Source organism: Castor canadensis, chromosome X, assembly GCF_047511655.1.
Source record: "Castor canadensis chromosome X, mCasCan1.hap1v2, whole genome shotgun sequence".
NCBI lineage: Eukaryota > Metazoa > Chordata > Mammalia > Rodentia > Castoridae > Castor > Castor canadensis.
Window position 1 is genome coordinate 126,936,534 of NC_133405.1, and position 24,071 is coordinate 126,960,604.

The following is a 24,071-nucleotide window of genomic DNA, read 5'->3' on the forward strand; positions in this document are numbered from 1 at the left end:
CTAATTTGTTAAGTTCATAGGTGGTAATCTCTTATTTGCATAAATAAGTTATTTATCAGTCTACCTCATGGTTTCTGCTAGACAGATGGTCATTATTTACTTGCATATACAAAATGTAGAGTCTCAGCATTTGTAGTCAAAATGGAGCAAACTGCTGTTTTATAAAATGGAGTCACTCAGGGCAAGGTACAGCCAGAAAGCTACTGTTCTATATAATACAGAAACTTTGGAGTAGGGCACAGCCAGCCTGATCTCCACTGATACTAACTCCCATTCTACACACAATGTATCTATAAGAGAATCTGAAGCCCAAGGTATACTGGGAGTAACCATACAACACAAAAACTCAAACCCAGACCAACTCTTAACTAGATCAACTCAAATACCAGCAGTAAAGGCCTAGCAGAAGGAAAAACATGTTCATGTATAGACATAAAAATTATAAACCTGTTTAGTATTCTACACAATAAGGCTTCAGGCAATTTTTAAAAGTCACAAGGCATAAGAAAGGGCAAAGGAAAAAAACACTCAGAAAGGATAAAGAACTTATCAGAACCAGACACAAGTAGATGTAAGAAACATCTAAAATGGAATTAAAAATACTGTTTATCACTATGTTTGGGACTTTAACCAAAAAGAAAAATGACTTGCAAAATGAGATGGATAATTTCAGCACAGAAATGGCACAATAACTGTAATAAGGAATAAAATAAATCTGCTACAAATGGAAAACATTTAAGAGAAATCAAGAATGCCTTTAGCAGGCTTGCCACGGAAGACATCAGTGAACATGACCATGGGTCAATATAGGTTTCCCCAACTGAAATACAGAGAAAGAAATAATTGGGGTAGGGGAAGAAGAACAATCAAGATCTGTGGGACAAAATCAAAGGTCCTAACACACCATAATTAAGATCACAGAAAGAATGCACAGAAGAAATACTTAAAGAGATAATGGCTAAAAATATTCTGAAATTGTTATCAGACATCTAACCACAAATCCTAGCTAATGGGAGAAAAGAAAAGACAGTAAATAAAAACTGCATACACACTTTATTGCCACCATCACTTAACAACACTCAAGAATGAATTTCATAAGCCCTGCTATTACCACTCCTTCAACACCAAACTCCTCTGTCAACATGATCACCAGGTCATCAATTCAACTGCACATGACCATCACTTCACAATGCTCACTTCTGTATGTAAGTCACCATTCTGTAACTTACTGATCAAATCCAGGTCATAAGCCTGCATTCCAGCTGTAAGACAGAGTTGGGATGTAAGTTTTCTGGGAAAGTGTAACCTATAATTCGAAAAATTATCAAAAAGTAGAAAGGATATTTTTAAAGCACTGAGCAACTCAAAATGGCAAAAGTCTACCACAGCATGCTAAAAAAGTGCTCCATCTAACTAAAAAGTTATCTATTGTATGACAGATTCTTTGGTGAAGTCACTGTCATAAGGTCAATATTTTACCTTAGTGTGGTAACATATTTAAAACCAGTTTCACAGTCTAGGGGAAATAACTAGTAATCTAGGGGTGTGTGTGTTAAGCCACATGATAAATAAGCATGATCTTCACAAATGTCAGTTTTGCTTAATGGTAAATATATACACATAAGTGTATATACACACACACGAGCTTATTATGGAACAGAACTTAGCATTTCCATGAACTTGTGAAATAAACCATGAAAAAAAAAATCAAAATGTTACCCTTAGAGTTGTCAACTTTGGCCACCCCTCACATGTAAACACTGGTACAAAAGTTTCTGAAGCCCCACAGGGAGCCATTAGTACTGGTTCATGTATCAATGTAGAGCCAATTTAGAGCAGTTATGTCCTAGACAGATGACTAGACACAAGACAGGTATGTCTACAAGATGAGCAAAAAGAAGAACTACTAGATAGGTACCTGATATAGAAGCCACTGAACAAGGAAGAAGGTACTGGCATGAGGAGATGGAAGGTGCAGGAAAAGGGCACCCGTCACAAGAGAACTGTTTGTTGAGTATTTATTGTATGCTAGTTAGGCATTGTACCATCACAGAGCTTATAGTAGAAAATGAATACCATCTGATTATCCATTTTTCCTAAGACCTACCCCTATTTAAACTACTGTTTTTAATATTTCCTTCAGATACTCTCAGGTAAAAGTTAAAATCGACAGGATAAGGGCCATAAAGAAAAAAATCAAGATCCTGAGATGTAGCTGTGGTAATAAGCATCAAAACGAGGCATGTAATGAATAAATTCACATTGTTTCTTACAATTCTCCCAGCTTTATATGCCCATTCACAAGTCTTGAATATACCCTCTGCTTGAAAACCCCTTCTCTTCACCTAACATTCTGGATCTCCATTAAGACTCTTCACACACACTCAGAAATCACTGGCTATCCTTTCATGTCTGTGTTAAGTCTGCTTCTTCTCACCTAGGGGACCAGCACCCTGTATTTCCACTGGAACATGTAAACTACCCAATACTTTACTCATTGTTTTTGGCCTCTTCTGATGGCTTACAAACACCATAAGGGCAGAACATAATAGCTTGACTCTGTATCCCTATAACTTACCATGATACGGACATCTTTTTGAGTTGCCTAAACAGTAACATTGACTCCCAGATAACCAAACCATTACCCTTGCATTAGGCTGGCCAAAAAAGACAGTCTGGACCTCATTTATCAACCCTATATATAGTACAGACTTGAAAACACACCTCTAAGCCAAGGATAGTACCTCTGGATGCTAGAGAAAACCTAGCAAAAAAAATCAGTTTCAAACTCTAAAATCAGAAATGGGGCAACTCTTTCCAAACAAATGGCCTGGACTGGACAGAAAGTGGAAAAAAGTAATGACACAAACCATTTCAAACTCTTCAAGTTACCAACACCAAAAAAAAGATTAAAACAACAAAAGAATCTTGAGCAGGTATAGAGTGATTCAAAAGAGCCTAAGAACTCATGCCAAAAGTGAACTAAGTTAAAGGTGCATCAAAATGTAGGTTTCAAAGGAAATAGTTGAAAAAGGATGTGATGCTGTGGTTATTTTTTGCATATGTGGAGAGGGAAAGTGGGCAACAACATTCTATACCAGCATGAACTAACAACTTTACACCAAAGAAGACCTGAAAAAATGTTCATTCAATCATCAAGGCACACAAAAATTTAGCATGACTGAAAATTTCCTTAAAAAAAACTGAATACACTGGGAATATTACTGTAGGAGAAAGAAAGAAATCAGGATATACAAAATAATGCTTTTAGAGAACTTTCATATATATATAAGCTAGCCTGAAACAAAAAGTTTGACAGAGAACAGTTCAATATAAAAGATAAGTTCACAGGCCAGGCTCAGTGGCTCAAGCCTATAATCCCAGCTACTTGTGAGGCAGAAACCAGGAGGATAAAGGTTCAAGACCAGCCTGGGCAAAAAGTTAGCAAGACCCCATCCCAACCAATAAGCTGGGCATGGTGGCATGTGCCAGCCATCCCAGCTGCACAGAACTTGTAAGTAGGAGGACTGTGGTCCAGGCCAATCTTGGCAAAAACCATAAGACCCTATTCAAAAAACAAGCGAAGCAAAAGGGGCTAGAGGCATGGCTCAAATGGTACAGCACCCGCCTAGCAAGTGAGAGGCCCTGAGTTCAAACCCCAATCTGGCACACAAACACAAAAATAAGGCAAGGTCACAGAAAGTGAACCAGACTTTAAAATGGCACAGAAGCTCAGTGCTTGTAAACATTAACAAAATTCTCTAAAAACACTTCACAAAGTATGAAATATCATACACGCTGAAAAATATTAAACTAGATCTATGACATTGTATTTGTAAAAACAAAAAATAAAGCAAATTTAATGTTAATATTTAATGAAAGATTTTTGTTAAAATATTAAATATCTTCAACAGATTAAAGATGTCTGGGGGTGGGGTGTTTTAGGTTTAAATATGGAAGAGAGCTAAAACTGTTAGAAAAACTATTTTAATTCAGTTATAAATAGAAATGACATTCCTATATAAGGTTAACAGAATGGTGAAGGATAAAAGGAATCTTTAGAAAAACTAAAGTTAATTTCTGTAAAAACAATTTTAAAAAGACTACCATAAATGACAATCAAGGAAGCAGTTGCAAAAATTTTAATGACATGAGGGAAGAATATTTTACCATGCAGAGATTATGACCTTTTGGCAAATTATTAAGATTCCATTGAGCTAAAACTCTTGACCTTTTGTAGCATTTCATGTCATATCCCTGCTTACAACGTTCAATAGTTTCACAGAAGAGGGCTGGCAGAGTGGCTCAAGTGGTAGAGTGCCTGCCTAGCAAGCATGAGGGCTAGAGTTCAAACCCCAATACCATCAAAAGAAAAATAAAAAAAAAAACAGTCCCAGGAGACAGGACAAGTTTAAAACCCCAACACTGGGCCTACTAAGCCTTCTTAAGATCTGGCCTCTACCTACTTCTGCTTTATCACTTGCTTTCCTATTTTCCAGCCCTTTGGGATTTCTTCCAGTTATTTAAAAAGATTCTGTTTTGACATGAAGACCAGAGGAACAGAATAGAGGACCCAGATATGAAGCCACACAACTATAACCAACTTGTCTTTGACAAAGGCGCTAAAAATATATGATGGAGAAAAACCAGTCTCTTCAACAAAAACTGCTGGGAAAACTGGTTAGCAGTCTGCAAAAAGTGAAACTAGATCCATGTGTATCACCCTATACCAATATTAACTCAAAATGGATCAAGGATCTGAATATCAGACCCCAAACTCTAAAGTTGGTACAGGAAAGAGTAGGAAATACTCTGGAATTAATAGGTATAGGCAAGAACTTTATCAATGGAACCCCAGCAGCTCAGCAACTAAGAGATAACATAGATAAATGGGACTTCATAAAACTAAAAAGCTTCTGCTCAACAAAAGAAATGGTCTCTAAACTGAAGAGAACACCCACAGAGTAGGAAAAAAACATTGGCCAGCTACACATCAGACAAAGGACTGATAACCAGAATATATAGGGAACTTAAAAAACTAAATTCTCCCAAAACTAATGAACCAATAAAGAAATGGGCAAGTGAACTAAACAGAACTTTCTCAAAAGAAGAAATTCAAATGGCCAAAAAACACATGAAAAAATGCTCACCATCTCTAGCAATAAAGGAAATGCAAATTAAAACCACACTAAGATTGCACCTCACCCCTGTTAGAATAGCCATCATTAGCAATACCACTAACAACAGGTGTTGGCGAGGATGCGGGGGAAAAAGGAACCCTCTTACATTGCTGGTGGGAATGTAAATTAGCACAACCACTCTGGAAAAAAATTTGGAGGCTACTTAAAAAGCTAAACATTGATCTACCATTTGATCCAGCAATACCACTCTTGGGGATATACCCAAAAGACTGTGACACAGGTTACTCCAGAGGCACCTGCACACCCATGTTTATTGCAGCACTATTCACAATAGCCAAGTTATGGAAACAGCCAAGATGCCCCACTACTGACGAATGGATTAAGAAAAGGTGGTATTTATACACAATGGAATTTTATGCAGCCACGAAGAAGAATGAAATGCTATCATTCACTGGTAAATGGATAGAATTGGAGAACATCATTCTAAGTGAGGTTAGCCTGGCCCAAAAGACCAAAAATCGTATGTTCTCCTTCATATGCAGACATTAGATCAAGGGCAAACACAACAAGGGGATTGGACTTTGATCACATGATAAAGCGAGAGCATACAAGGGAGGTATGAGGAGAGGTAAAACACCTAAAAAACTAGATAGCATTTGTTGCCCTCAAAGCAGAGAAACTAAAGCAGATACTTTAAAGCAACTGAGGCCAATAGGAGAAGGGGACCAGGAACTAGAGAAAAGGTCAGATCAAAAAGAATTAACCTCGAAGGTAACACACATGCACAGGAAATCAATCAAGTCAACTCCCTGTATAGCTATACTTATCTCAACTAGCAAAAACCCTTGTTTCTTCCTATTATTGCTTATACTCTCTCTTCAACAAAATTAGAGATAAGGGCAAAATAGTTTTTGCCGGGTAGGGACGGGTAAGGGGGGGTAAGGGAGGGAGCGGGGGATGGGGGGCGTGAGAGGGGAGTAAGGGAGGGGGCTGGGGGGGAAGGGGGAAGAAATGACCCAAACATTGTATGCACATATGAATAAAATAAAAATTAAAAAGAAAAAAGATTCTGTTTTTCAAAAGCTTCTAGCTCTCTCACCTTGTCTCTGTGCACTTGTACCTTCTGTGTGGAAAACTTATTTCCCCAACTAGACCAAACTCTTCGTATCCTTCAAGTTCTGCTTAAAGGTTACTTCATCAGGGTGGCTCTTCTTTACCAAATGCAGAAGCCAGATTCTCCACCATAACCCATTATTTACTCCCATTCAGCCCTGTACTTTCCCTCTGCCTCCATGTAGATTCTTGGAGAGCAGGGCCTACTTCTGTCTTATTTATTACTTGATGCAGCCTCTAGCACTGGCTGGCACACAGTAGGTACTCATTAAATATTTGCTTAATGAAAGAAGGACAGAACCTCAGGATTTAAGACATTGCTTTAGAAATAAATGTGAAATACCAATTTGTACAAAATCAGTTTTTGTCTATTTCAGCCATTTTCGGTGAGTACAATTAAGATTCACCTTTTTCTTTTTGAGTACATTGCTCAACTTGATTTTATTGATATTATTATTAAAAATAATTACTAGCACTTGAAGTTAATATGTCCCACAAGAAGCTGACAAACCAGGGTGGAGTCTCTGGGGATAAATTCTAGGATATGTCACATCCGAACCAGCTCTGCTAATCTCTGAAGGGTTCTATTCATCAGAAAACTAGTTCCTACAACTGGCCAATGTCAGGGTAATTGGGTAAATCTAAGTCAGTAAGTTGTTCAGCTATTACTTATCACCATTTTTATCTGCCATATCTTCATATGAGTGTGTGTGTGTTTGCTCAGATTATTATAATATAATCTCACACTGCCAAGAACCTAATCTTTAGACATAATACAAACCCAAAACTGAGATCTGAAACTACAAGTTACCTAATTTAAGGCAATCTTTTAAAAAAAATCATAATGTATTCCTTCATATGTTTTCACAGTTGTTCTTAATATCAAAACCACTATCTTCCTCTATATCAAAAAGTTACACTGTAGGGCTGGAGGTGTGAGTCAAGTGGTAGAGCACCTTCCTAGCAAGCACAAGGCCCTGAGTTCAAACTCTAGTACCACCAAAAAATAAACAAATTACATTGTCAAAAAGCACTTCATAGCTTACTATTGGATATTAAGTCTCTCTCTTACAGAGGATACAAAGTAATAAAAAAAATCATAGACATAACTGTTAAAAAGCAAGCCTATTTCAAACCAGTTATGATTGAATTGACAGTAAACTATTAATATTAGACCAGTACAGTATATCTAATCTGTTTGATATTCAAAATCTTGATACAATCTACCAAAGATTTATTGATTCACCTGCCTAACACTTGTAAAGGTTACTTTCCCTTATAGAAATGTTCATCTAAAAGCAATGAAAAGACAATTTTCAAAACACTTTACTTCCAACCAACCATTGCATTCCTCTATTATATGTACCCAAAATAACATCCCTTAAAGTTATCCTATGAGCATTCCCCATCTACACAAGCAATACATTGAGCAAAGACAAACACCTCACAACACTGCAGAGATTAGCCTGTGTATGAAACAATTTTATCATGCTCTATGTTCCCAAGTTGGCTTTACTACCTAGCCCACACTAAAAAGTAACTAAGAAAATGATGCAAGCAGGAAAGCCATTTCTAGACAATTTCTAAAACTCACAACAATCTGAAGCAATGCAGAAAGTATATAATGTGTTTGAATACTTGAATTTGATGAAGGTTACTCTACAGCATGCACAGTAGACATGATCTGTCAAGGAAGGTTAGAGCTCAAATAATAAAATGCACAATGTCATTGGTTTAAAATCAAGAAAATCAATGATTTTGCACATGGTCTTAAATCTGAAAATAACTTTTCCTTGCACAAGAATTTCATTACTTTACCTTGATTTCTTTCCTCTGCATTTCCAATATATCCCCAAGATCATTGTTATTTGCCATTTAAAAAAAAAAGAACAAATCAAAATAAAATCAAGTTAGGCATGGTGGTACAGGCCTATAATGTGTGTTGGGTGTGGGGGGGTGTTGGTAGCAAGACCCTATTTCAACAAATAAGCCAGACATGGAAGCACACATGTCACCCAACTACTTGGGAGGCGTAGGGACTACAGTCAGAGGTCAGCCATGGGCAAAAAACATGATAGCCTATCTGAAAAATAACTAAAGCAAAAAAAGGAGCAGGGTACCCATGGCTCATGCCTGTAATCCTAGCTACTTCAGAGTATGTTATACTTAGGCCAAATATTGAAAATACAAAAAAATGACAATTTGTATAAGACATTTTTAAAAGACATAATTTAAGATCTATGATCTATTTATCTAAGATGATTTTCTTTAACATTGTCAGATGATTAAAGGATCTAGGTTAAGTAAGTAAATAAAGTTACAAAAAATTCATGTTGGCAGGAGAGATCTTTTTTTGGGGGGGTGATAATGGAAATGTTCTAAAACTAGATTATAGTAATGATTATGCAACTCCATAAATTTACTAAAGTATCACTAGCTAACTAGTACACTTAAAAGGGTGAATTTTATAACATGAAAACCACACCTCAATAAAACTGTTCAAATGCATATTGGAAAACTGTACATTGTAAAGAAATTTTTAAAAACTTATATACAGGCCCCATCTGTGTAGAATATCTGTCTGGCTTTGGCCAAGAGGATTTCTGGCCCTTAGGCTCTAATGATATTCATCACTACTTTCCAACTTTAATAAGTGACAATAGTGATTTTTATCAACTACAGAAAAAGATGCTTAGTCCTTTTCCTCTCTCTCATGGATCTCTAAGTGTTCTTTTAGGATAAGTAACTGTTAGCTCTCTTAATGATGGGTCTTGTTAAAACAAAATAATCACAAGAAGCTTTAAGTATAAAATTCTACCTTCAAGTACAAAAATTTTCATCAGAGTTCAACCTTCATGTATTAAGGAATAACAATACCATATCTTTGTAGTCTTCACATTCAGATTTTATTTTACTGGGCATAATTACAGAAAATATGCCCTCCTGGAAATTGTAACAGCTGCTAGTTTACTTCAAGAGTATGTCTAAACCACAAAATTCAATTCAAAGAGTATCTTCATAGATACATCTTTATTGGTATAGTAAATTTAATCAAAGTGAGTCAAAAGTTATAATGGAACATGCGGAAACATGAAATACTAAGTGGTTAATTAGAAAGTTACCTCATTTTGGACATAATGATTATGCACAACCTTTATTTATGAAGACACAGAATTAATGACCCTGTGTTAGAAGAGTCTGCACTTCCAGTTCTCCTATCCAGCCATCCTGATGGATCTGAGTCCAGCCCCACATGTCATGAAAGGTCAGACAGCCTTGCCAATGTAATCCATCAAATCCAGGAAGCATATTTACACCTACACTATCTCCCCTGTTAGGATGTACAGTGGGAACACAAAACATTTTTGGGGAATCAGATTCCTAAAGAGAAGCAGAAAGCATGGTTTTGAAGAGTACAACTTCAAGTCAGACGGGTTTGGATGACAATTTTGCCTCTTCTACCGACCAGCTGCCTAATCTGTACAAATTATTTCTCTGGACCTTTTTGTTTTATATATATATATATATATATATATATATATATATATATATATATATGAAATCAGAAAAACATCTACCTCAGAGAGATGCTGTGAGAACACACATACATACACATATACTCAAGCGAATAGATAACTTACCACAGTATGTTATTTAGTAAGGTTCAATAAATGCAATATTGTAAGAGTTATTCAGAAGACTATGCAAAAAAGACCCAAAACTTCACCCTGATTAGAACTATCTCAAACACAAATGTTTCTTACGGAAGAGCTTAATTCAAAGTGTTGACAATAAAATTCAAAGACCTGAATGGGCTAGATCTTTTTAACATAATAAATAATTTTCTGTTAATACCCAAATCTAAAATGTTTGAATGTTATCCGTCTCTTTAGATAGAAGGTCCTCACCCTCAGTTTTCACACTCACTGACAGAAGAATTGCCCCCAAGTTCATCTCAGCATGAAGAAATGAAAAGTAGAAAAGCCTCCGGCGAGTTTAAATGTAGACCCTCTCCCCTAGTATCCAATCCAAGGCTTTGCACTCTACCACTGAGCTACATCTCAGCCCTCCTTAATTGAAATATGTGGTCCAATTGATACCATCATCAGATGATAAAGAATTTTGAGTTTGTATCTCCTCTATCAAGACATTTGATGCTGTCGAATTATTTAATGTTGCCCAAATAAAACTTCAAAATCTAAAATATCTAATTCTAAGTAAACAGCCTTTTCTACTCAGAGCAATTTAATATTTCAAATTTTGCTATTTTTGTACCAACGTTAAGGGTACATGTGGGTCTATGCATGTGAATTCATTTGTTCTTAAACACCTCATTATTGACATCAATTTATTACATGAAAAAGTCACATCCCCACGCTAACTTCCAAAAATAAAGTACTATATTAGCACACCTTCTAATCTTTAGAAGAAATTAAGATAACCACCAAAATTGTCAAAGTGGAAAGGGGGAAAGGTAAAATTCTAACAGACATGCTATAAAAAACTTACTTTTTCCTGTTCACTTATTTAAAAATTTCCTTCAAGCCAATTTTTGGATATAGCTGAATTTTCTACTACACAGTAAACTAAAACATAAATCATTATGAAAGGTTAACTCTGCAAAAGAAGCCACTGTCGTGTCCAACAATGCAACTATTATTGAGAGTCTCTCATAGATTCTTGGCCACAGTGGGAAAATAAGGCTGGGGGAGAAAAGCATACTTAAAGGAATTTCTCCATCTCTGTATTTCAGTTTGTAATGTAAGAATACTGCACCTTCAAAATAGCAATACCATGTAAAATCTGGTTCCTGTTAAATAAAACTGCCTTATCCCCATGCAGCATATTTGGAACAGAACACATCTTACTCGCAATCAACCTTCTATTACTCATCTATGTGAGATGGCCTTGCAATTTCTTCCAATGGGAACCTTTCCTTTAAAATCCAAAACACAGTAGATGCCACTCTGATTTAAACTCCAAGAACATTACAATGAAAACAATGGACGATTTACTTAAGGAACTTGCATAAGTAAAAATCAAAAACTCAAGATAAGGGGGAAAAATTCCCTACAAGCTTCTAAGCATGAGAAATTATACGCCTGAGCAGGGAAAAAACTAATGTTCTCTGGAGAAAGAATACTATTTCTAATGTTTTTTAATATATCAAATTTTCTTTATAAAAAACTAGGCTTAGGAAATATGCTAAATAAACAAAATTAGGACACTAAACTGCTTTTATTTGTACATATATATCAAATTAGCCTTTGCACGGATTAGGTTAAAAAGGCAAGATAATTCAAAGGGATTTGATACCCTTTCCAATTGAGGACCCCCGTCTAACTACCCTGAACCGGCAGATTATTTAACACTCTTGGAATGGTTAACTTTATTTAGTATGCTTCTTTTGGAGTTCTATTATTTAATACAGCCAAACAGAATCTTTTCCCCCTAATTAGGTTTCCTTGTACTTGTGAAATGCTCAGCATACACAGTGCTGGCAGCTTTAGTTCTACAGCTTCTCTCTTCTGGCTACTTCCCCTCTCACTCACCACCACCATCTCCACCCCCCACCCCTCACTCCCCAAAAACAAGATTTCCTTCCCAAATGTTCTCTTCCCTGCATTTGTCAACAGAAACACCCACTGGTGGTGTCAAGCTGGTAATAACTGCTGCAGGCTTCCTTACTCCGGTTCCAGTGTCAACACCAAAAATGCTTAAACCTAAAATAGTACCGTTAATAAAGAAATTAAAAGGCTTGTTAGCTGGCTATTAAATATCATATTCTCAAAAAGCGCACACCTTTTAAATATTTTATTGATGAACTCAAATTGAGTTGTTAAATACAAGATTACACTATCCACTTCACGAAACATACATGAACAAGCAAATGCAGCCTCCACATTTTATGAAAAGATTTTAAAACATTTAAAGGAATTAAAAACAAATTTACATCTAAATGGCATTCACGTGTAATTCCGAATAGTGTCGGTGAAGCTGTCTTTTTTGTAACCCTACAGCAAGAAAGGAACAAGCTGGGACTGATCCAGCAGATGTTACCTAAAACCATAATTCTATATTCTATACATATTTATGTCTTCTTTTTCAGTCAAATGCTCTCAAATTAATTTGTGTAATCTTTTACATTAACTACACAGGCATTACGTTCAAACAAATCTAATTCAGATGCACGTCAAGAAATTATTCTGTGTCAACAATACTTTCTAAAATCAGCTTAAATTTCAGCCAATTAAAATAAATTGTGTTAGCAGAATACTGATGTGCAACAACTTAAATATCACAGCATCCGTCCAATCTCTGTAGAGATACTAAGGTAAGGCTTTTCTTATTCAAGCATCTGTGCTTTAACACTCAAGTGAAGCGAGAAACAAAACCCTAGAGGAAGATCTGCCTTTACAATGAAATATATTCAGGTTATTTTTTACCCCAACGTGGGCACAAAACGTGTCAGTGAGAGAAGGACCTGTTCTTTCTGGGAGACGGTTCCAAGCCCCGGGATTCAATTTCGATGAGGGTTCAAAAGTATGAAGGTCTGAGAAGGGGCCAATTTTTTGCTTCTCCCCACCAGGCCAGTCGTGAACTTCATAGCAATGCTAAAACTTGTTCGGGAAGGTTGCTGGAACCTCGGGGTTGGAGGCAGGTCGCTCGCCCACCCTCTCGGGCAGCCAAGGTCAGGAGGACCGGGGCCGCAAATTCGCAACCCCTGGCGGGTCCGGGCTCTCTCGAATCTTGCGCGGGGGGCTCCGGCACTCTGGCCCCTCCTCGGCGCCAGCGGAAAAGGGCTTCCCTCGTCGCAAGCCCCCGAGAGCTCGCGCCGCGGGGGCGGCGGGGCGGGGACGCCGCAGACCCGTCGCTGAGTGGAGCCCCGCGGGGTGGCTTCGACCCGCCGCCCCTCTTTCACACCCTCTCGCTTCCCCGCACCACAAAATACGGCCCCAGCCCCTTGGGAAACCAAGTGTCGCCAAGGAAGAGCCACTGCGGGTTGGGACGCCCTCGCCCAGTCGCCCCGTTCTGGAGCGACTGACACCACCGCCGCTTCTCTCGCCCGCCCAAGGAGACCGGGTGGGTCCTCTCTCTCGGGAGAAGCTGGCGGACACAAGGCCCATGTGAAGGTAAGAAGGCCTGGAGGGCGGGCACAATTACTCACCCCTTAGAGTCCCCCACCTGCAGCCAGGGACCTCACAGCTCCAGAGGCCGCCGTCACCGCTTTACCTTCCCCAGCGGCAGCGACAACTAATCGAACCCTCCAGCCCCGCCCTCTCACAGAGGCGAACGCGCAGCCTAATTTGCTAACTGCCCCGCCCCGACCTGTCCACTCAAACCAATAGAAAAGCTTGTCAAGCCCCACCAGGTCCCGCCTCATCCCCGCCCACTTCTAATAGAAACCAATGAAGAGAGAGAGCTCGTCCTCAGGCTCGGGCCCGCGCCTCCCGCCCGCGCTGCTCGTGCTCGAATCCCCAAAGTCTAAGGACGCTGGTTTCTTGTACAAGCTCTCCTGCGCGCGCACGCGCGCACCGCGCCTCCTGGCTCACCAGGTTTGGTTGTCCCGCCAGGCCCTAGCAACATGGGCTGTGAGGATGTGAGAGGCGGGGCACAAGCTGAGAGCTGACGCTTGGGGTGGGGGGAGAGGGGCGGGGGACAAAACGAGGGGAGATCGTGACTGAAAAAGGGGTAGCTGCGGGGGTGGGGGTGGGGGCCAGGATCCGCCTGTCACTGCGGAAAAAAAGGGGGAATCCTGCCTGCAGCGCAAGCTATCCTGGCCTCCCTTCGGAGGGACCCGTGAGGCGGGGGTGAGGGTGGGGGGTGGAGAGAACATTTAGAGCGGTAGCCGAGGCACCGCTTAGAAATAAAGGATGGAGGGTGGTTTATCTCTGTTGTTAAAAATGATATCGAAGTCCTCTGCAGCTGCTGCCTAACTGTTGCAGCTGTGCGTACACACACACACACACACACACACACACACACACACACGGCACACACCAACATACACATATATTCACCCACAACACTCATCCCGCTACCTGCGATCCCTTGGGTGGCTTAGGAGAAAAGAACTAGCAGCGCGAGGAGTCCTTACACAGCAACTCGGCACATGTGAAAGGGGGCTGCTGCAAGCAGCAGCAAACCCGTAGCTCTACTTCCTGCCATACAAGATTCCCCAACTAGTGTGAAAGCAATGAAGACATCGCCCGGTCAGTAGAAATGTAAAGATCTTAACAGCCACCGTGGATAAAGTTTCCAATGAAGATGGAGAGGATGAAGAGGTGATGAGATAGGAGACATATTTCCAATACCACTTTTTAAAATTAAGAAAAATATTATTTTTTGAAGAGACATTGCAAACATCTAAATAAAGCTGTATAAAGATTTCCACTTACAAAGGCAAAGAGGAAAAATCGTGTATTATCTGGATTTTAGGGAAAGCACAGAAGATAGGCAGTATATGAGGTCCTACAGCCAGCTAGCCAATTAGAAATATGCAGTATTATAATAAATAGATATCGTGTATGAAATCCATTTAATGTATTCTTGCCTCAAATCTGATAGCGACATGTAGCAATATGATGGGTTTGGCCACTCCGTTCCAGGCCAATAACGTTTACTTTTTTCATAACATGGTGAATATTTGATGAGGAAATGACGGTACCTGCTTTTTCGTCAGCTTTTCAGGAAGCATATTAGAATATTTTACAGGTAGGAACAGTGAATTGGCAGTGAGGGAAAAATGGAGTCAGAAGCAACAGCAGAGGGCTTTGCAGAGGCTCCTGCCTCCTCCAAATACAAAGTAACAGTGTTGTGACCTCAGGCTTCTACCCATGTGTAGCCAGAATTCTGGGACAATTTCTCCATTTTCACCCGTCAGTGCCTTTGTACTAGAATTTCAACAGCATTGCCTTTGAATAAAATGAAAGATGGTTTATCTATACAGATTTAGAACAAGATAAGGAAAAAACAATAACTGAATATCCACTGATATAGGTCCAATGTAGTTTTAAGGAGTAATATTGATGTTTTATAATGTTCCATCCCATATGCGCAAATATGACCTTCCACTTAGGGGCATTTGCTTTGATCTGGTTTTGAGGAGAGATGAAGGGTTTCTTGGAGCCACATCCAGTTAATTCCTCTTTTGAGCAAAAATTAACCATTCTAGAAGGTTAGTAAGAATTTTTTAAAATACCATGCTGCAATTTAACTGAACACTTTTCTGATATAAAAAGAACACTAATATTTACCACTGAATGAATGCTTGCCATGTGCTAAGAACTCTACATACACTTAGGGCTGCCAGATAAAATAATTTTAATGTAATTATGTGTTCTTATCCTAGATAGATGTGGGACAAAGCTAGAAGACTAAGTAAACTTTTGTCATTGTCTAAAAACACTTATGAAATGCCTTTCTGGGCCTAGAGATAATGCAATTGGGATTGTAAGATAAAACCTTAAAAACAAAACCAAATTTGTAGTGTTTGTAGAAAGACGTGAGCATACTTGTACTTAAAAAAATTATTTGCTGCTTACCTGAAATTCAATTTAACTGGGAATCCTGTATTTTTATTTGCTAAATCTGACAATCCAATAATGTTACACACATTATCTATAACCTCAAAATTCTCTGCAAGATTTTCACTATTTTTCAGATGAAAAACCAGCTTCAGAACCCCCTCAGCCTCTGTTTGTTCCCTCTCCCTTTTAACAAAATTCCTACTGGGTTCAGGTATTCACTGAGTCCCAATTAATCTCAATCAATGTATGGCTTGATTAGACTAAAGGAAAAAAAACCTCTTAACATCCCATGATTTAAAAGAGATTTTTTTCCTGTCGTGTCCTGCTGAATGAGTAAGGAAGCAAGTAAACTGGTTGCAACTGGCAGTCATTTTGTCACTAAGAGGAGAATCACCCTTAGGTCAAAACCTATACACTAAGTAAGGCAAAGTTAAAAATAGAAAAATAAGTTTTTGATGACACCATTGAATTGCCTAATTAAACATATTCTGCCTTTTCTTATGTTTAAGACAGTTTGAGTCAGTGTTTCTTTTAGATGCCACAGAAGCATCTTGCTACAGATGTCAGAACCCATGAGTGCTACTCACATGGCTCTCAAAAATAAATAAGCAAAGTGGTAATTAAGATGTAAGACATTTTTATCCTAGCTATTGGGACACATCTAGAAAACTAAATAAGCCTTCTATTCATTGTCAAAAAAAGCATTTATGAAATGCCCATCTGGGCCTAAACTTCATAATGATATCAGGATGTGGGAGAAAAGCTTAAGAACCAAATCAATGTATAAATTTGTAGTGTTTGCAGGAAGAGGTAAGCATTAGTAATTCCTTGGCTCTGTACATAAATCATACTGTCAGATCTTATATGTTTTCATTTAAAGTTTATACCATTTGAGAAAATGTCGTTTTAGAAATTGGAGTCCAGTACCTCATTTTAAACTTTTGAAGCCTCTATCCCTATCCTCCAGGCACTAAGTTTAACCACAAACAGTGTGGAAAGCAGAAATGTCAGCCTCAACACTTTAACTGATTCTTTTTTGCACCTTTAAACTTAAATTGTGATCATGTCTTTTAAAAAAATTTCCAAGATATTGTTGCTCTGAACAAATGAGCTATAATCTCTGAGCTGTTCAATGACTCCCACCCTCCTAGACAATAAAAGTTGACAAAAGAACTATAAATAGTAACTAAATACTAATGTCTTGTAGGAGTTTGGTACCAGAAAGTAAACAAAAACATTTTTTCTATTCTATGTAAAAAAAAAATAGTTGAGTGTTATGCTACATACCTATAATCCCAGCAGTGGGAAAGCCAAGGCAGAAGGATCATGAGTTCAAGGCCAGCCTGGACTACACAGAGACACCGTCTCAAAAGTCAGAAAGAGAAGGGGGAGGAGGAAGACAGAGAAGAAAGGGGGAAAGGAAGGAAGGAAGGAAAGAAGGAAGGATGAAAAGAAGAAGGAAGGAGGGAAGGAGGGAAAGAAGGAAGGAAGGAGAGAAGGAGGGAAGGAAGGAAGGAAGGAAGGAAAATGTCAGCATCAAAAGACCCAAGAAAGAAAGCCACACCAGAATGGAATGCCATATGAAAGTGGTTTGTCACCATGGCAGTACAGCTTGGTAGCTAAAACCATAGAGCCAGATGGCCTGGGTTCAAATGCTAGCTCTACTTACATCCTTGGACACATTGCTCAATTTCTTTATGCCTCAGTTTCCTCCTATGGAAAATGGGGATGATGAAGACAGTAATATTGCTTACTTCATAGGTTGAAGAGAATAACTATTTGTGAAATGCCTAGAAAAGTTCCTGGCCCATAGTAAGGACTTTATAAGGATGACCTGTTACTGAACAGGCTCAATTCCATGTGCTATAAACTAGAAGCACTTTTTTCCTCTAATCACTACTTTGAGACCTATTTTTATGGCAATTTTGCCTTTGTGTTCCTTCAGATCTTAGGTAATTTTTCTGACTTTTAGGCCTTTGTCAGATATTCAAAATCAATCTGGTTTAAAACTCGAGTGCTTAAATCCCCTCTTTTCCTTCCTAACTAACATCATCATCGATGAGGCTGATAGTTCAAGGCGCCTGAAGTGATGAGGGAATTAATGGGTCCTTTCACTTCTACTCCAGTTCCTTAGAGGGTGTGGCCAGTTCCCTCACCAAATGTAACTCCTCTGATCATAGTGTTGGTAGGAAACAGAGGGAGAAGGGTCATCAGCTCTTGGCTTAACAACTCGTGAAAGCCCCTTTGAATGGAGACTACATTCATGACTCACTTTTAACAAACAAAATATGACAGATGTGATGGCCATACATAGATGGTCCTAATCTGAGACAAGGTCACAAAGGATGTTGCAGCTTCCTCCTTGCTCTCTCTGTTGAATCACTCACTATGAGGGAATACAGCTATATGTGTCCTGAGGACATTCTCAAGAGGCCCTATGGAGAGGACCATGGAGTAGCCATACAGTTTCTCCAGCAGCCCCAGCTGACATCCTGATCACTACCTTATGAAAGACCCTCAACCAGAAACACACAATTATGCTACTCCTGAATTTCTGACCCACAGAAACTATGAGATGACACACAAATCCGTTTTAGGGTAACTTCTTATGCAGCAGGAGTAACTAATATAAGTGATTCCTACCTCCACTTTACAGATGAGGTTTTAGTAACCTGTCCAGGCAGTAGGCAGTGGAACCAGACCCCAGGTGACTGACTCCAGAAGCCAAAATCTCTCTCTCTCTCTCTCTCTCTCTCTCTCTCTCTTTCTTCTTTTCTTTCTTTGCTGAGGCTGGCCTCAAACTGCCATCCCCCCAATATCCGTCTCCCAAGTAATTAGGATTATAGGCATGAGCCACCCGTGCCTGATTGAAACCTCTTAACCATTAAGTTATACCCTCTCATCAGTAGAAACCATTATGGAATTCTACTGTGTGCCAAGAACTTCTTACATTGCCTCATTTACTTCCACAAGAGCGCTGCAAGGAAGACTTCTTTCTGCCTTTCGAAGGTATCAAAATAAAGCTACTACCTTCTTATGAACATCAAGTAATAATGATATACATGAAGGCATATTAGTGGGGAGAATGATGTCACTGTTGTCCATTACAGTTTTGTCCTTTGCTTACTTGTTGAGCTCAAGTGCAAGGTGGCTTCATAAGCATCTTACTAAATCCCTCTCTCAAAGGGTTTTGATAATTTGCAATGATCCCAAGTGAAGCCTCCCCCTTGAATATATGCAGACAGACAAAGATATAATATACAATATATTACCTGGTTGGAAGATTTTAATTAAAAATGGAAAAGCATTGTTTTAAAAACAGCATTTAATTTATATGGGAAACAAATGAGTTCATAGAGTATAAGTACTAAAAAGTAATAAAATAGCTGTGGCTTTCATTTTCTAGTTTTAATATCGGACCTGATTCAATGCAATTTTACAGGCTTTTTTTAAGGCATCTCGGAAAGTTATATAAAAAACACAAACGGTGGAAAACATATTGATCTTGCTTCTTCTTGAATCCGTGAAACATTTCTTGCTCTTTTAAAGTTTCTAATATAATAATTAATAATTAGCGTAACATTAGTCTTTTGTGTGCACTCCTAGTTAGTATCTACACAATGTAAAACAAAGTGGAGCTTGATAAAGAACGGTAGTTATTGTCTTGGGGTTCTGGGTGTTATAGCTCAGTGGTAGAGCATATGCTTACCATGTATGGGCCCCTGGGTTCAAGCCCCAACACGGCAAAAAAAAATGCCATTAAAAAAGTAGGGAGAAAATCTTCCAATGGATCCCAGTTATGTAGTTTCATCCCCTCTACTGATTGGTGTATAATATATTGATGTATAATATAATATTTTGCATTACAAGTAAGGATTGCATCTTATTCATTTTTGGTTTTGTTTTCCCAATGCTTAGTATGGACATGACAATCAATTTGCTGAATGAATGAATGAATGAATGAACTCATCCGTGAGTTCCCCATCATTTCATGCTGTGTTGATGCACAATAGAATGACATTAGGGATCCAGAAGAAGAAGTTAAAAAAAGAAGAAGATAAAGAAAGATGAACACAAAATGACCAGAGGAATTGAAGTTATCCCATTTGAAGGAGGTAAGTTGCAATAAAAAAAGGCATGGGAGTTGTGGAGTGAACTTGATCCACCTATGTCTCAAGTGTGATAATTAATTTTTTGTCAGTTTGACAGGGTTAAGAAATGCCCAGATAGCTGATAAAATATTATTTGTGGATGTGAGGGTGTTTTCAGAAGAGATTAGCATTTAAAATGGTAAACTGAATAAAAAAGATCCACCCTCACCAAACCTCCTAATTCTCCTTCACACTCCCTGGTGAATCCTTGGTGATGATTTTGGCAACTTTGGAAATAAATGGCAATTCTAAAAAAAAAAAAGAAAAAGAAAAAAAGATCCACTCTCACCAATATGATGAGTACCATCCAATCTGTTGAGGGTTCAGATAGAACAAAAAGAAAGAGGAAGGGTGAACTCAATTCTGTCTCTCCTTGAGTCGGGACATTCATCTTCTCTTGTCCTCAGACATGAATCTTAGGCCTTTGAATTCTTAAGACTTATACCAATGGACCCTGACTAAATTACACCACCAGCCTTCCTTGTTCTCTAGCTTGCAGATGGCATATCTGGGAAATGCTCAGCCTTTAGAATTGTCTGAGTCAATTCCCTTAATAAATTTCCTTTATATATCTATTTACTCTGTTTTTCTGGAGAACCCTGATTAATACACTCAGGTCGTGATTTCACTTATTCTAAGAGAAATTCTTTTTGCTTTTTTTTTGTCTTAGCAGTATTCAGGTTTGAACTCAGGGCCTCATGCTTGCTAGGCAGACGCTCTACCACTTGAGCCACTCCGAAAGCTCTCTCAGAGAAATTCTTAACCAACTTTACAGATAAAACTGTAAAGTTCCAAAATGCATAAGAAAATGAAAAGGTACAATCTGCCACATCATAAATTATTTCAAAGAATGTTAGCTTCAGGGTTGGAGGTATAGCTCAGTGGAGGAGTGCTTGCCTAGCAGGTATGAGGCCCTAGATTCAATCCCCAGCACTGCAAAAATGAAGAAGGATGAAGGAAGGAAGGAAGGAAGGAAGATTAAAATTGGCAAATTGGGGGTAATGGGGAAGGATTATAAATAATTCCAATGTTAGACTGTTTTCCCCAAAATGGCTAGAATAATACTCTCATCCACATCCTTTTTCCTTTTTTATTTTTTATTTTTAGCAGTACTAGGGTTTAAACTCAGGGCCTAGTGCTTAATTGGCAGGCACCCTACCACTTCAGCCACCACACTTCCAGCCCTTTTTTGCTTTAGTTATTTTTCAGATAGGGTCTTGAATTTTTTGCCTAGGCTGGCCTGGAATGTGATCCTCCTACTTTCTCCCCCCACATAGCTAGAATTACAGATTCAAACCACCATGCGTGGCCCACATGTCCTTTTTTTTTTTTTTCCCCACAGTACTGGGGTTTGAACTCAGGGCCTCATGCTTGCTAGGCAGTCACTCTACCACTTGAGCCATACCACCACATGTCCTTTTTATAATATGATTTTAATACTACTTCCATGGAGATATGGGGGTCTGTGTTCCCTATCTTTGGATCTGGGTGGGATTATGCCTATGGTGCAAGTGACATCGTGTGACTTCCAAGGCTAGGTTACAAAAGACAGCATAGCTTCCACTTGGTTCTCTTGGAACCCAGCCACTTTGTTGTGAGGAATCCCAAGTTACCCTATGGAGAGAAGCCAACAGCCATTCCCAACTTCCCAGGCATGTGAGTGAGCCACATTTGGAAGTGTATTCTCCAGCCCCAGGCAAACCACTTTCCCCTGATGCCTTACTAAACCCTGCTCAAACTGCAGGCTTGTGATAAAATTAAATAGTTGTTAGCCATTGTATTCTAGGGGTAATTTGTTATGCAGTGACAGCTGATACAATGCCTAAGAAAAAAGCATGTAGATTTGCAATGCTGCCTTCCAAAATGAAGTGTACAACCATATTACTGGTCTAGTAGGAGACAGAGGTTTGAAAAACAATTGACATCTATTAATAATCCAACTATTTCACTCAAACAAATTCTGTTAGTCTCTTGCATATGAAACCTTCTTTTTCACAAGAATTGCTAGAAAATGACTATGTTGGCTTCTTGAGTTCATCCATCCCATGAAGATGGTTCAAGGCCAGCCAAAGCAAATAGTTTGAAAGACCCCCCATCTCCAAAGTAACCACAGCAAAACTGGACTGGAAGTGTGGTTCAAGTAGTAAAGCTCCTGCTTTGCAAGCTTGAAGCCCTGAATTCAAATCTCAGTCCCATCAAAAAATAAAATAAACTTCTAAAGCAAAAAAGGGCTGGAGTCATGACTCAAGTAGTAGAGTACCTGCCTAGCAAGTGCAATGCTGTGAATTCAAACCCTAGTACTGACCCCCTAAATCCAACATTCAGTGAGACTACCAGCATTATTTATAATAGCCAAAGAGTAGAAACAACTCAAATGTCTATCTTCTGATGAGTGGATAAAAATATGGTATATCCCTACAATGGAATATTATTAGGCAATCAAAAAGAATGAAATCCTTTTTTTTTTTTTGCAGTGCTAGGAATTGAACCCAGGGGCCTAGTGCTCTACCACTGACCTGCACTCTCAGCCCAGTAATAAAATCCTGGGTTGATCAACCTTGACAACATTATAGTAAATGAAAGGAACCAGACACAAAAAACCACCTTCTATATGGTTCCATTTATATAAAATATCCACAATAGGCAAATTCATAAAGACAAAGAGTAGACTGATGGTTGCCGAAAGTTGGGGGAAACTGAAGAGTGACCACCAATGGATAGGTTTTTCTCTTTGAAGTCTTGCTAAGGAAGAATCGGTACAGAAGGGAATAATAATTTAAGTAAGTGTACCTGTTGTTTTTACATTATTAATTCATACTTGTCATCTGTTGTTATTTTATGTGTCATGGTAGACACTTTGGTATACTACTTCAAGCAGCAGGGAGCCCTTTCCAGAAAAGACTAAGCTGCAGAAAGCCACCTGGCCCAGGTGACCTGCATGTACAACACCAACATACGCAAGGTGATAAAGGCCTGATATAGGGGACATGTGCTACTCCAGGATGGACCAGGAAAGAAAGTTGTTGGAAGCATCAGTAAGTAGTATGAAGAAAGGAAGCAGGTAAGCCATTACCAGGTATGGCTGAAGAACCAAGAAGGGGTTGGGGAGCATCCCAAGCCCCATAAAATGCCCTGTCACAACTCCCTGCTTTTTCCCCCAGGGTCTCCAAGCCTGCTGCCAGTCCATCCCTGACCATTCCTGCTATGGAGTACAGAAGCTTCCATTTGTGACTTGGTGTTAGAGAAGGGACCCTATTCACTGCCCTTATGGTCAGAAGAGAGAAGGAGGGTCATGGAGAGAAAAATCCCTGGCATTCCAAGTCAGCACCTTCAACACATTCTTCCACAGGAACACTACTGTCATAACTGTCTGGACTCTATGACTGTGCTTCTGGAACATTGGTTACTTTCTCTTTTCCAGCCTAACATTGACCCTTAATAAAACTCCATAACCTGTTTCTTAGAGAAAATGGCATCAATTAAAAAATAAACTTCTGGCTGGGTGCCCATGGCTCACACCTGTAATCCTAACTACTTGGGAGATTGAGATTGAGAGGATCACGGTTCAAGGCCAGCCAGGGTAAATAGTTCTCGAGACCCCCATTTCCAAAGTAACCAGAGCAAAAATGGACTAGAAGTGTGGCTCAAGCAGTAGAGCACCTGTTTTGCAAGTGCAAAGCATTGAACTCAAACCCCAGTCCCACCAAAAAATTAATTAATTAATTAAAAAATAAACTCTGGAACAAAGCCTCTTTTGTAAATGAAAGTCTCTCTTCTCCTTCTTCCCCCATTCTCCTCTTTCTTTTCTTCCTCTCTCTCGGTAGATAGATAGATAGATAGATAGATAGATAGATAGATAGATAGATATCTGCACGTACACACATACATATATGTACATGTATCAGTTGTTAATAAAAGATTATGATCTTTATAATTTTCTAAAACTATGAGTTTCATGTTCAGTGAAATAGACCAGACTCAGAAAAACAAGCGTCATGTTTTCTCTCATTTGTAGAAACTGGGTGCGGGGGGAAAGACAACATGAAAGTGTAAAAAAAACTATTAGAGAAGAGGAAGGGGATGGAGGAGGGGAGAGGAGAGAGTAAGGGAGGGTAATAAGGGGTGGATATGATAAA

At 38.9% G+C, this 24,071-nt stretch overlaps 1 protein-coding gene across 2 annotated transcripts in view; it reads right to left on the bottom strand.

The window, feature by feature from the left end:
* Positions 1 to 13,549, bottom strand: part of Cdkl5 (cyclin dependent kinase like 5) — a 165,589-nt gene extending 152,040 nt beyond the window's left edge. For both annotated transcript variants that reach the window (XM_074064365.1, XM_074064364.1), the window contains exon 1: positions 13,423 to 13,549. The gene's annotated coding sequence lies outside the window, so the exon portion shown is untranslated. The remainder of the gene's footprint in view (positions 1 to 13,422) is intronic.
* Between the last annotated feature and the right edge of the window lie 10,522 nt (positions 13,550 to 24,071).